General features: G+C 52.2%; 1 protein-coding gene across 1 annotated transcript in view; it reads left to right on the forward strand.

Annotated features, from left to right (window-relative positions):
* The first annotated feature begins 239 nt into the window (after positions 1–239).
* The window catches only part of M1AP (meiosis 1 associated protein), a 58,519-nt gene continuing 45,447 nt past the window's right edge, over positions 240–13,311 (forward strand). The window contains exon 1 of the mRNA XM_059723440.1: positions 240–323. The gene's annotated coding sequence lies outside the window, so the exon portion shown is untranslated. The remainder of the gene's footprint in view (positions 324–13,311) is intronic.

The following is a 13,311-nucleotide window of genomic DNA, read 5'->3' on the forward strand; positions in this document are numbered from 1 at the left end:
CTCCTCCAGGCGCTGCAGCGACACCAGCGCAGGCTCCAGAGACAGTTTCCTCTTCTAGCCCCGCTCGGAGCCGGGAGAAAGCGTCGTGTCTGCGCTGGCTGTCAGGCAGCAGCACGGGCAGGACAAGCTCAGCCCTGAGATGGCGCTGGAGTCCCCCGTGCCGCGACATGGTCCAGCCCGGCCCTCGGCGTCGCCCTGCAGCGCGGGACGTTCCACTGCTGCCACGGGGGGGAGGGGTGTGCCTGAGGGACAGGGACCTGCGGCCTGCAGTGGCTGCCCCGCCTCATGCCTCAGGCCTGGCGCCGCCAGCCGCTCCCGGCCCGGTAAGTGCCGCCCCCACACCCCAACACCCCCACGCCCCAACACCCCCATGCCCCGACACCCCCACGCCCCCACGTGGGCACGGCCCGGCCAGGCCACGCCAGGCCAGGGCAGGGCAGGGCAGGGCCGCCTCCCCGGCCTCGCCACCGCCACCCGCCGTGTTCACTCCCACGCCCACACCCCCGCACCCACACCCACACCCACACCATAGTCACACCTGCACCCACGCCGTGCCCACGCATACCACACCTACACCCCACACCTCCTCCGCACCCCCGCACACACCCCCACGCGCCATGTTCACACCCACGCCCCCCGCACCCACGCGCCACCCACACCCCCTGCACCCACGCGCCATGTTCACACCCACACCCACACACCCATGCGCCATGTTCACACCCACACACCGCCCACACCCACGCGCCATGTTCACACCCACACACCGCCCACACCCACGCACCATATTCACACCCACACACACCCCGCACCCACACACCATGTTCACACCTGTGCCCACACACCCACGCACCATGTTCACACCCACTCACACACCCATGCACCATGTTCACACCCATGCCCCCACACCCACACACCCACATGCCACGTTCTCACCCACACACCCACGTGCCATGTTCACACCCACACAAACCCCGCTGCACCCATGTGCCATGTTCACACCCGTGCCCACACACCCACACACCCACACTCCATGTTCACACCCGCACCCACACACCCACGCTCCATGTCCCCCCCCCACACCTTCGCACCCACGCTCCATGTTCACACCCACACCCGCGCACCCATGCTCCATGTTCACACCCACACCCACATACCCACGCTCCATGGTCACACCCACACCCCCACAGCCCCGCGCCCCCAATCCATGTTCACATCCACACCCCCGCACCCTCACTCCATGTTCATAGTTTCATAGTTGGTCGGGCCGGAAGGGACCTAAGCAGGTCATCAAGTCCGACCCCCTGCCCTGGGCAGGAAAGGGTGCTGGGGTCAAACGACCCCGGCCAGGTGTCTATCTAGCCTCCTTTTGAAGACCCCCAGGCTAGGAGCCAGCACCACTTCCCTTGGAAGCTGGTTTCAGATCCTAACTGCCCTGACTGTGAAGTCGCGCCTCCTGATGTCTAGTCTGAATCTCCTCTCTGCCAGCTTGTGACCCTTATTTCTAGTCACTCCTGGGAGTGCTCGGGGGAACAGGGACTCCCCCAATGCTTGCTGGTCCCCTCCGGCTAGTTTGTAAACAGCCACTAGATCCCCCTCAGCCTTCTCTTGTGGAGGCTGAACAGGTTCAGGTCCCGTCGCCTCTCCTCATACAGCCTGCCCTGCTGCCCCTGACCATGTGAGTGGCCTCCTCTGGACCCTCTCCATGCTGTCCGCATCCCTCTTGAAGTGCGGCGCCCAGAATTGGACGCAGTACTCCAACTGCGGCCTGACCAGTGTCACACAGAGGGGCAGGATCACCTCCTTGGACCTGCTCGAGATGCATCTGTGGATGCACAACAAGGTGCGGATAGCCTTCCTGACCGTGACCTCGTATTGGAGGCCCATGTTCATTTTGGGTCAGAGGAGATGTTCTGATGCAAGTGAGTCTATAAGTGTCCACATCCCTACACCCATGCTCCATATTCACACCCACACCCTCATGCCATGCCCACACACACCACGCCTACACCTCACACCTCATCCGCACCAACGTCCCCACAGCCATGTGCCATGTTCATACTTGCACCCACACCCCCACCATATTCACACCCACGCCCACACCCCCGCACCCATGCCATGCCCACACACACCACAGCTACACCCCACACCTCATCCGCACCCCCGCGCCCACACCCACACTCCATGTTCACACCTGTGCCCACACCCACACACTCAGGCCAGGCCCACACGCCCAGGCCACCACACCATGTCCATATCCACACCATGTTCACACCCCCACACCATGCCCCCCACACCCACGCCCCAACATCCATGCTGTGTCCACACCCCCGCCCGCACAGCTCCCAATCCAGGGGACACTGTGCCTGGCCAGCCGTTGAGGCTGTGCAGGCAGCGAGGTGGCTTCGGCCCCTGGCCCAGGAGCACCGGTGCAACGGCTGGGTGAGGTCGGGCCGTGCAGGCCTTGCCCCAAGGCTGCAGCAGTGACTTGCAGTCTGGGCACCGGGAGGTGCAAATGCACGTGCTGAGCTCACAAGAGAAATGGGAGATTCCTGGTAGGAGTCCAGAGTGACCGTGCGAGCTCTTTGCAGCACCAGAAGAATCACTCTGGTATCTTTGTGCAGTCCCGAGACGAGGGACGGCTGGGAGCTGGCATCTCCTTAGGGGCCCGGAGCCCGCAAGGGCTGAGAGCCGCTGGGTGACGGTGTCGTGCTTGTGCCCCGGGGCTGCAATAAGTGCCCACACGGGTGTTGGCTTCTAGGAAATGGGAACGGGTGTTAGTGCCTGCAGAGCTGGGCAGATTCAAACGCTGTCCCGTACATGAGAAGTCTCTGCAGCCCGTCAGCAATGTCCCGAGCCATCCAGCCTCCCGCAGTGACGGCTGCACTGGAGCATGAGGCTGCCTTCCTGCGAGACCTGTGTAGTCAGTCTAGCTCTGACTGTTTTGACACATTCATGGGCAGGGTCTCGCTTCTCTTTAAAGTATGAAGTTGTATTGAGTTTTTTCAGGGTTTACAATGTTTATAAATAGACCTTTTCTCTCCCATATGGTGGGCTTAAGCCCTGCTGAGGACTTACCTTCTGGTTCACAGCATGGACATTGGCCAGTTCAGTTATAGGAGTAAACTGGTACAAGCTCAGTCCTTGCAAAAACACACAGCCTCTGGCACTGCTATTTGCTGCTCTTTCCTAGAGTGCCACCCTAAAAAGGAAAATGGAGTAAAATGCAGCTTGGGTTTGCCAAAGTTAGCTTGTGCCAGACTAGCCGAATAATCTTCTTCAAGAAGATAACAGTTCCTCCAGATGAGAGAAATCATAGAAATCTAGAGAAATGGGGCTGGAAGGGACCTCCAGAGATCATCTAGTCCAACCCCTGCCTGAGGCAGGATCAGTCCTATCCAAATGCAACAGACCTAACCTGTTAGGACTTGATATGGTGTGGTGCCCCAGGAAATTATTAGTTAAGATGGAGAAGATGGGCATTAGCCCAGGAACGGCGAGGTGAGAAGGGCATTGTTGAAAAGGGAAGCATGAGGCTGGTGGGAGGTTACCAGTAGAGTTACTCAGGGATCATCCTTGGCATTGACCTTGTTTGCCATTTTCATTAATGGTCTTGGGAAGGAGCCAGACAAATTGCTGATGAGCCACAGCTGGGGGTGGCGTTGTTGATACAGAGGAGGATGAGAATAGCAGAGAAAGCTGGCTGAGCTTGAGGACTGAAGTAATAGAAATGGAACAAAATTTCTGGTATCAGCTGGAGCTTGTCAGGCAGATGGACAGAGCATCAGACATGTCAGAAGAGCATCAAAGCCTTCTCTGCGGGGTGGAGGGCAGGGAGCTGTAGCTTTCCCCTCTAAGGACCCCAAAGAAACTCCTTTGCATTTTGTTTGTTTTGCATGCAGGCGAAGTGGGTGCTCTTTGGTCTGGGCCAGGGGAAAGAGGGAGGCATTGCATCAAGGGCCTGGCTGTTCTCTATGGTGTTGTTCCCTGCCAAGCTGCAGATTTCCTTTATAAACCTCATCATGAGGTTTGGTGTGTGACGGGTGTTAAATCCGGCTCAGTGTCCAGTGCCATTGCTGCTGTATGACTTGCAGAGGGGTTGGGGGTACTCTGAGGTCCCGCAGGGGAGGGCTCTGGCCTCAGCATTCCTCCCCTGGAGATCCAGAGTCCTGGTGTCTGAGGTTTGTATTTTCCTTGTATGTGTCTCAGCTTCTTTTTACATACATAATTCTTTGCAGCCTGAGGAAAGGACAGGGATGAAGGATCCTTAGGAGGCATATCCTGCCCATAGCAAGTGGTCAGCCAGTGTGGACTGAAATGGGATGCTGTATGCTGTTCTCCCATACAAAACCTGATCCACAAAGGGGCATATGCACTGGGATGCTAAGCATTGCAGTGCCTGGCTAAATGTGGGCTGCGGGCAGGTACCTGCCTCCACTCAGACCTTCCCGGGGTGCTGGGGCCCATGTGGGTCCTTTCAGAACCAAGGAGGGTTCACACCTTTCTTTTATGAAGTGACTCTTTCCTCCCGTTGTACAATTATCTTATGGTTAAAGCACTTACACAGGGTGGGGTGAAAGCACTCTAAAGCACTTGTAAAACCAACTTCTCCCACCCCCCAGGAAAGTGCCTTAACTGCCAGGCTAGCGGGCCCTCTCTTTCCTTCCTGCTGGGGCTATTCCACAGTGCAGAAAGGAATTCAAGATTAGTTGGGACAGAGACAGAGCCTGCAAGGGGGCACATGACTCCAGCATGCTGGTTAGGGCGCTTGCCAAGGAGGGGGCAGACCTGAACTCCAGTCCTTCCCTTCATACCTGTCTTGTGTTTTGCCCAGTGACTGTGTCGTGTAATAGCAAAACACCAGCTCGGTCACAGTGCTCTTTTTGGCTATGTTTTGAGACGCATCAGTCAGCCGATTCTTGATTCTCCTAACGTGTGCCCTGTTGGAATAGCATTGTCGCATTCCTCATCGATATCAGTGTGTCGCGCAGAACCAGGTCAGATAGTGATACCTCACAGAGGTCCGTTACCCGAACAGGATTATTTCTGTAGACCAAAAATTAAGTAACCTCATTTAAAAAAGCGATACTGTATTAAGCCAAGATGACAAGATCTGTTTTCTATGAACTCATGTTGATTGGCAAGCATTATATTTCCCTCCTCTAATTCTTTACTAACCAGGTCCCATGTCAACCGTCCCATTATTTTCCCTGCAACACTTACCAGGTTGACAGGTCTATAAATATCTGAGTCGGACTATTAATGCTTTTTAAATACTGACTCAATTTTAGTTTTATTCCACTCCTCTGGAACTTTCCCAGTGCTCCAAGTGTTATTGAAAGTCAGCCTAATGGTCCAGAGAGCACCGTGTTCAGCTCTTTTACAATTTGAAGACATCAGCCAACAGGGACCTGCTGATTTTAAAATATTTGGTTTTAGACCCGCTGTGTAAATTCCTCCTTATTTACTGTTGGAACAGAATTATGATATTAGGTCATCTGGTTTCTTCCTCAAATAGAACAGTCATGTTTATTGAAGACTTCTGCCTTTTATGTCTTATTATTGACAATACTACCATTTCCATCCAGTATCCGTCACTCCTATTGCTGGTACATAGGCTACTGAAATTACCTCCTCTTTGCTTTCTTTGCTGTCTTAATTAATTTTGTTCCCAACATCTTTGCTTGGTGCTCCCACCGGAGAGAGACAGGTTCATGTCAGACAAGTCTTTTGTTAGTTTATGTGTTTTGAGGAGAAGACACTAACCCAGCTGCCCTTCAGCTGAGCTGCTAGGTGTTCCCAGCTCACAACTTTCCCCGTGAGTGTTAACTGTTTCTTGTGGTGTCCACTGATTTGCAATAACTGTACTCGGCAGTTACGTGGGATGTGACCAGAAGTTGCAGCCGGCCTGCTTTGGCAAGCTTTGCTTCTGTCTGCTTCTATTAGGTTGTTATTTCTAGCTCTGATAGTTTGATCGCTAGGTACACCAAGCAAAATCTATACTACCATTAGCAACTAGTTCTGACAGTTAAGTGTCCCATTGTGTTGCACAATAAACTTATTTCATATCAGCTGCTAGAACTGGCAGGTTGCTCTAGACATGCTAAACTATACTGTCACCTCCTGGCAGACTCACCTGCTGGTTACCAGATAATCTAATTTTACCATACGAACTAATTAAACCAGCACAGAATGTCAGCTATCATGCTAAATAATTGGATTTTTTTCATAGCAAGCTTTCAGGTTTAAAAAACCTTTGTCAGGCTGAGGAAGCATCTGCAGTTGTTTGATGCCAACTGCAGATGCTTCCTCAGCCTAATGAAGGGTTTTTAAACTCAAAAACTTGCTAAGAAAATGTTTTCCAACTATTTAGTTGGTCTAATAAAAGTTATCAGATTCACCCAAAGAACCTTGTCCGCCAACGTCCTTAGACCAACACAGCTACAACTGATACCCCAGATATCATGCTAACATTTTCACAGGCCAGGATAATTAGTATAAAATATGAGAAGGGTAGGTGGCCTGCTTTGGGCATAATCCACAATACATTTCTCCTGAAACACATGGATAATGTGGAGTGTAGGCTGTTTTAGAAGACACCCTGATTAACAAGGTAACGTGACTCTTTCAGCTGAGGCAAGGGAACACAGCTGGAGAGTGATCCATTTTTCTGAAGCCACTTAAAACACGGTAGTGTCAAGAATGACAGTAAAAGTCAGGAGTACTGTGTGCCGTACGCTTTACCTGGCTCAGCTTTCTTCCTTAAAGCTGCATAAATTAACAACAGTTGCTCTTTGCATTTCTGACTGCATCAGCTAGGCTTTGCTATCTCGTAAGAGAGGGAACTGGGTTTGGAGATGGAGAAAGAAGTATTCTCACAAAGAGAGAGCAACGAGCAAAGACAGTTCTCAGATGCAGCAAAGTAGTTTCAGTCAGAAAAAATCGAATAGCGTGACTAGATAAAGGGACATCTGGCTGTTTTGCATTCTCAGATGAGTTTTGGTGCAGTGACAAACCAAAGCAAGATGTGTTTTAACCGCCACCAGCCCTGAGATCTTAGCTTGGCATTTGAGAATCCAGCTGCGTTGTTTCTGCCTTGTCACTACTGACGAAGATCCGAGACTCTTTTAACACGGCAGTAGTCCAGGAGGAGAGAGCGCCTCGCAAGAGTGCCTTCAAGAGCTACAGGGGTCTTGGGTCTGGAGTACGAGCAGGAGAGAGTGCTCAGCTCCTTCCAGGAGGCCAGTAGCAAATACACAAGCTGTTCCCCTTGGAGAAGTTAAAACAGTGTGTGACTCACCTGAGTTTATCAGCCCAGTAAGTGATGCACACAGGCCCAGGCGCTGGCCAGCATGACCTCCGTGCAAATCCAGCGTCACTTCACTATGTTACGGGAACTGTGATTAACACATCTGGGCAGGGCTCCGTTTTTATGGCTCTCAGTGAGTCAATATGTACTATTAAATGGTACCATTACACAACCACTGTCCTGGGTATAAGGGCATTCAGGTGCTTTATTAAGTCACAATCAGTAAAATACCTTCAGTGAAGCAGTTTCACTACCTCTAGAAGGAGCATGGCTTGGTTTGAGCAGAAGCATTCAGTGAGGTGGGAGGAGATTTTTAGACACTATCTTTGTTCCTGATGAAGGAAGGAAAGGACATTTTTTTCACAGGAAAATGCTGGCTGTTGTGCTTAAGATGCATGTGTGGAAGGGAAATGGGGGGTTGGGGAGAAACAAAAGTCACATTCAAGAACTGTTCATGAGCCTGTGAATTTTCTGCTTTTCAGCCTTTGAGCCAAGCCCTGGAGCATTTATTCTGGGCCGCTGGCTGTGTTACATTTCCTCTGGCTTGTCCACACACAGTTTATATTCCCTTTCTGCCCACCCTCCCCATCCCCCATCAGAACTGACCCCAAAAAGTCCATGGGAAAAGAGATCACATCACAGCAGTGGCTGAGTCCCATTGTAATGTGTGCTTCTGGGGGGAAGACCTGTGAACCCTAAGGTCTCCATTAATGGTACAAATTGACCTTTGCGCAGGCAAGATACCTGTCGATGTCACTGGATGTCATGTCTGGGTGAGCTCTTCCAAAGGTGACCTAGGAAATGGGACAAATTTGCCCACACTGAGGTTTTGGGGGGGTTTTTTTTGCTTTCCTGGCCAGACTGCCTTGGTGCGGCTGAGGAGGCATACCCCAACACCTCTCCCAGTTCATGTACAGTCAGCATGTATGTGCCTGACAGATTGCATTGTGCATGTGCAGAAAGGCAGAAGGGGTAACCAGGAGGTTCCTGGCATCCCAGTTTTCATCTAACCTTTATGGCTCAAAGGGACTTGCTGTGATACTAGACCCGGTGCTTCATCCACACAGTGTAAGTTCAGCATGTGTCCCTGGCAGAAGTCTTAGAAAGAGCTGCAGGCAGGCTGGTACAGTATGTCTCTATCCGGGGGCGGAAGGGAGTGGGTGGTCGTACAGAAGAAGCACTCTGATCATTGTAAACACTCAACGTATTTTCAAAAAGAAAATAAATTGCATATCTGAAGGGTTGCTAGGAGGTGAGAGGAGGCTGAGTGATGGAGGACCGGACAGATAGGGTAAGGGAATAAAGTGGAGGGGAACGAACTGTGACATGTGGCAAGAGAGGGGTAATGTTTGGGAGCTGAGGCCAGCGGGAAGGGGTAGGGATGAGATGAAGTGCGAGGGAAGTGATAGGATCCTGGGAGGGAGCATGAGGATGGGGAGGCTTCCCAGATCCATTTCCCTGTCCTGTGAGCACACTAGGATTTGCAGGAGTCCTGACCCTCTCCCTACCCCCATGTGTGACCTGGGGGGAAGTGGGGCTCTGCTATTCTCTCAGCCTGCCCATGTGAGCTGTCACGTATCACAGCCACAGCTCTGCTAAGCTGCTAAACCAACCCCTTCACTACTCAGTAGAGCTACAGCAAATGCAGCCGGCGTGCTAGGAGGTGGGTTTCCAGTGGCCCTGGCCAGCTCCAGGGGAGCAGAGTACGGTTGTGCTGCCATAGATCTTATTTCTGTATTTCCTGCTCTGGAGGGTTTTGTTTGGCTGAACTCAGTGTTGTGAAAGGGCACGAGATACTCCTGGGTAACCTTAACTCCACATTAGTGAAGCTTTTGTCAGTAAATAGGTATCATCCTTCCCTCCAATAGTTACAGATGGGCTTAGCCCCTCCAGCACAAGGCTCTGCCATCCCTGCGATGCAAAGCTTGGGCCACGCAGTCCCAGGTTGCAATATTACCTTCTCACTCGCATTTGGTTCACTGCCTGCTCCTGTTCCCCAGGCTACTCCCTCCCATATGAATTCCAGAAATACCAGGCTAGATCAGACCACAGGGACATCTAGCCTGGTGCCTTGCTCTCTCAGTGGCAGAGGAGGGCTATCCAGGGAAAGAATAGCTAAACAGGACATATCCCTACTGATCCATCGCCTGCCCCTCTCCACGCACAGCTTCCCACTGAGGGGCTGGTAAGTGGGGGTGTTTTCCTTAGAGGGATTCGCTGCATTCTCAAGGTTAAACCATTGCACGTTCCCAGACTATAGATGCCCCAGATGAAGATAGTCCTTGACAAAGATACTCACTTGCAACTTTCCCATGTTCATTAACTTTGTCTAGGAGGGGGATGTAGCTCAGTGGCAGAGCGTATGCTTTCCATGTATCAGGTCCTGGGTTCAATCACCAGTGTCTCCGTGTTTTAAGTAAGTGAGGGGTCTCAGGGATCTAAGGGAGCAACTCTCCAGAAAGGCACCCCTTGGGAGGACAAGGTCCAATGGATAAAAAGCACATAAAAAGTGGAAAAAGGATGAGATCACTAAAGATGAATATACCTCCTCTGCTCGTGCTTGTAGGGAGGCAGTTAGGCGGGCCAAAGCTACCATGGAGCTGAGGATGGCAACCCAAGTAAAGGACAACAAGAAATTGTTTTTTAGATATATTGGGAGTAAAAAGAAGGCCCAGGGAGGAATAGGACCGCTGCTAAATGGGCAGCAGCAATTGGTGACAGATAGAGGGGACAAGGCTGAACTCCTCAACGAGTTCTTTGCCTCAGTGTTCCTAAGCGAGGGGCACGACAAGTCTCTCACTGGGGTTGTAGAGAGGCAGCAGCAAGGCGCCAGACTTCCATGCGTAGACCCTGAGGTGGTGCAGAGTCATTTGGAAGAACTGGATGCCTTTAAGTCGGCAGGCCCAGATGGGCTCCATCCGAGGGTGCTGAAGGCACTGGCCGACGTCATTGCAGAGCCACTGGCGGGAATATTCGAATGCTCGTGGCGCGCGGGCCAAGTCCCGGAGGACTGGAAAAGGGCTAACGTGGTCCCCATTTTCAAAAAGGGGAGGAAGGAGGACCCGGGCAACTATAGGCCGGTCAGTCTCACCTCCATCCTTGGTAAAGTATTTGAAAAAATTATCAAGGCTCACATTTGTGAGAGCCCGGCAGGGCAAATTATGCTGAGGGGAAACCAGCACGGGTTCGTGGCGGGCAGATCGTGCCTGACCAACCTAGTCTCTTTTTATGACCAGGTTACGAAACGCCTGGACACAGGAGGAGGGGTGGATGTCGTATACCTGGACTTCAGGAAGGCCTTCGATACGGTATCCCACCCCATACTGGTGAACAAATTAAGAGGCTGTGATGTGGATGACTGCACAGTTCGGTGGGTGGCGAATTGGCTAGAGGGTCGCACCCAAAGAGTCGTGGTAGATGGGTCGGTCTCGACCTGGAAGGGTGTGGGCAGTGGGGTCCCACAGGGCTCGGTCCTTGGACCGATACTCTTTAATGTCTTCATCAGCGACTTGGACGTGGGAGTGAAATGTACTCTGTCCAAGTTTGCAGATGACACAAAGCTATGGGGAGAAGTGGACACGCCGGAGGGCAGGGAACAGCTGCAGGCAGACCTGGATAGGCTGGACAAGTGGGCAGAAAACAACAGGATGCAGTTCAACAAGGAGAAATGCAAAGTGCTGCACCTAGGGAGGAAAAATGTCCAGCACACCTACAGCCTAGGGAATGACCTGCTGGGTGGCACGGAGGTGGAAAGGGATCTTGGAGTCCTAGTGGACTCCAAGTTGAACATGAGCCGGCAGTGTGACGAAGCCATCAGAAAAGCCAATGGCACTTTATCGTGCATCAGCAGATGCATGACAAATAGGTCCAGGGAGGTGATACTTCCCCTCTATCGGGCGCTGGTCAGACCGCAGTTGGAGTACTGCGTGCAATTCTGGGCGCCGCACTTCAAGAAGGATGCGGATAACCTGGAGAGGGTACAGCGAAGGGCAACTCGTATGGTCAAGGGCCTGCAGACCAAGCCCTACGAGGAGAGACTAGTGAAACTGGACCTTTTCAGCCTCCGCAAGAGAAGGTTGAGAGGCGACCTAGTGGCTGCCTATAAGTTCATCACGGGGGCACAGAAGGGAATTGGTGAGGATTTATTCACCAAGGCGCCCCCGGGGGTTACAAGAAACAATGGCCACAAGCTAGCAGAGAGCAGATTTAGACTGGACATTAGGAAGAACTTCTTCACAGTTCGAGTGGCCAAGGTCTGGAACGGGCTCCCAAGGGAGGTGGTGCTCTCCCCTACCCTGGGGGTCTTCAAGAGGAGGTTAGACGAGTATCTAGCTGGGGTCATTTAGACCCAACACTCTTTCCTGCTTATGCAGGGGGTCGGACTTGATGATCTATTGAGGTCCCTTCCGACCCTAACATCTATGAATCTATGAATAAGCTAGTTGAGGAAAAATGTAGGCTTTATAGATTCATAGATTGTAGAGTCGGAAGGGACCACAATGGATCATCGTGTCCAACCCCCTGCCCCTGGCAGGAAAGAGGACTGAGGTCAGATGACCCCAGCCAGGTGACTATCTATCCTCCTCTTGAAGACCTCCAAGCTAGGTGATAGCACTATCTCTCTTGGAAGCCCATCCCAGATCCTGGCCACCCTTACTGTAAAAAATTTCTTCCTAATATCTAACCTAAATCCACCCTCAACTACTTTACACCCATTATTCCTAGTCACTTCCTGGGGCGCCTTAGTAAACAGCGCTTCCCCTATTCCCCATTGACCTCCCCTAATAAATTTATAGGCAGCCATAAGATCTCCCCTCAGCTGTCTCTTGTGAAGGCTGAAGAGATTCAGCTCTCTCAACCTCCTCCCATAGGGTCTATCGCGAAGGCCACTAATCATGCGAGTGGCCCTCCTCTGGACCCTCTCCAGATTCCCCGCGTCCCTCTTGAAGTGCGGCGCCCAGAACTGGACACAGCACTCCAACTGTGGCCTGACCAGTGCCGCATAGAGGGGGAGCATCACCTCCTTTGTCCTATTAGTCATGCACCTGCTAATGCACGACAAGGTGCGATTGGCCTTGTTGATGGCCTCATTACACTGCCAGCTCATGTTCATCTTGGAGTCAGTTATGACTCCAAGATCCCTCTCTGCCTCCGAGCTGCTGAGAAGGACACTTCCTAACCTATAGGTGTGCTGGGGGTTCCTCCTTCCCAGGTGGAGTACCTTACATTTATCTTTATTAAATTGCATCCTATTTCTCTCTGCCCATTGATCCAACCTGTCCAGGTCAGCCTGAATCTGCTCCCTGCCCTCCGGTGTACTTCATTTGTCCCATAACTTGGTATCATCAGCGAACTTGGAGAGCGTGCTCTCCACACCTTTGTCCAAATCACTGATGAAGATATTGAATAATATCGGTCCGAGGACTGAACCCTGTGGGACCCCACTGTCCACCTCCCTCCAGGCTGAGAAGGAACCATCCACCACCACTCTCTGGGTGCGGTCCCTAAGCCAGTTGGCCACTCACCTGAGCATGTAGGCATCCACTCCACAGTCTGCTAGCTTCCCAATGAGGATAGGGTGTGAGACTGTGTTGAAGTCCTTCCTGAAGTCCAGGAAGATGACATCAGCCTCGGCTCCCGCATCCAGGCAGTGCGTGACCTGGTCATAGAAGGCTACAAGGTTTGTCAGGCAGGATCTACCTGTGACAAACCCATGCTGGTTTCCCCTCAACATCGTTTCCCCTGCTGGGCCTGCACAAATGTGTTCCTTGATTATTTTCTCTAGCTTTTTCCCAGGAAGAGAGGTAAGACTGACTGGTTTAAAGTTACCCAGCTCATCCCTTTTCCCGTTCTTGAAAATGGGCACCACATTGGCCCTTCTCCAGTCCTCAGGGACCTGGCCGGAGCACCACGAGTGCTCGAACAGCTGTGCCAGTGGCTCAGCTATGACACCGGCCAATTCTTTCAGCAGTCGTGGATGGAGGTCATCCAGGCCTGCTGACTTG

Source organism: Alligator mississippiensis, chromosome 2 (genome assembly GCF_030867095.1).
Source record: "Alligator mississippiensis isolate rAllMis1 chromosome 2, rAllMis1, whole genome shotgun sequence".
NCBI lineage: Eukaryota > Metazoa > Chordata > Crocodylia > Alligatoridae > Alligator > Alligator mississippiensis.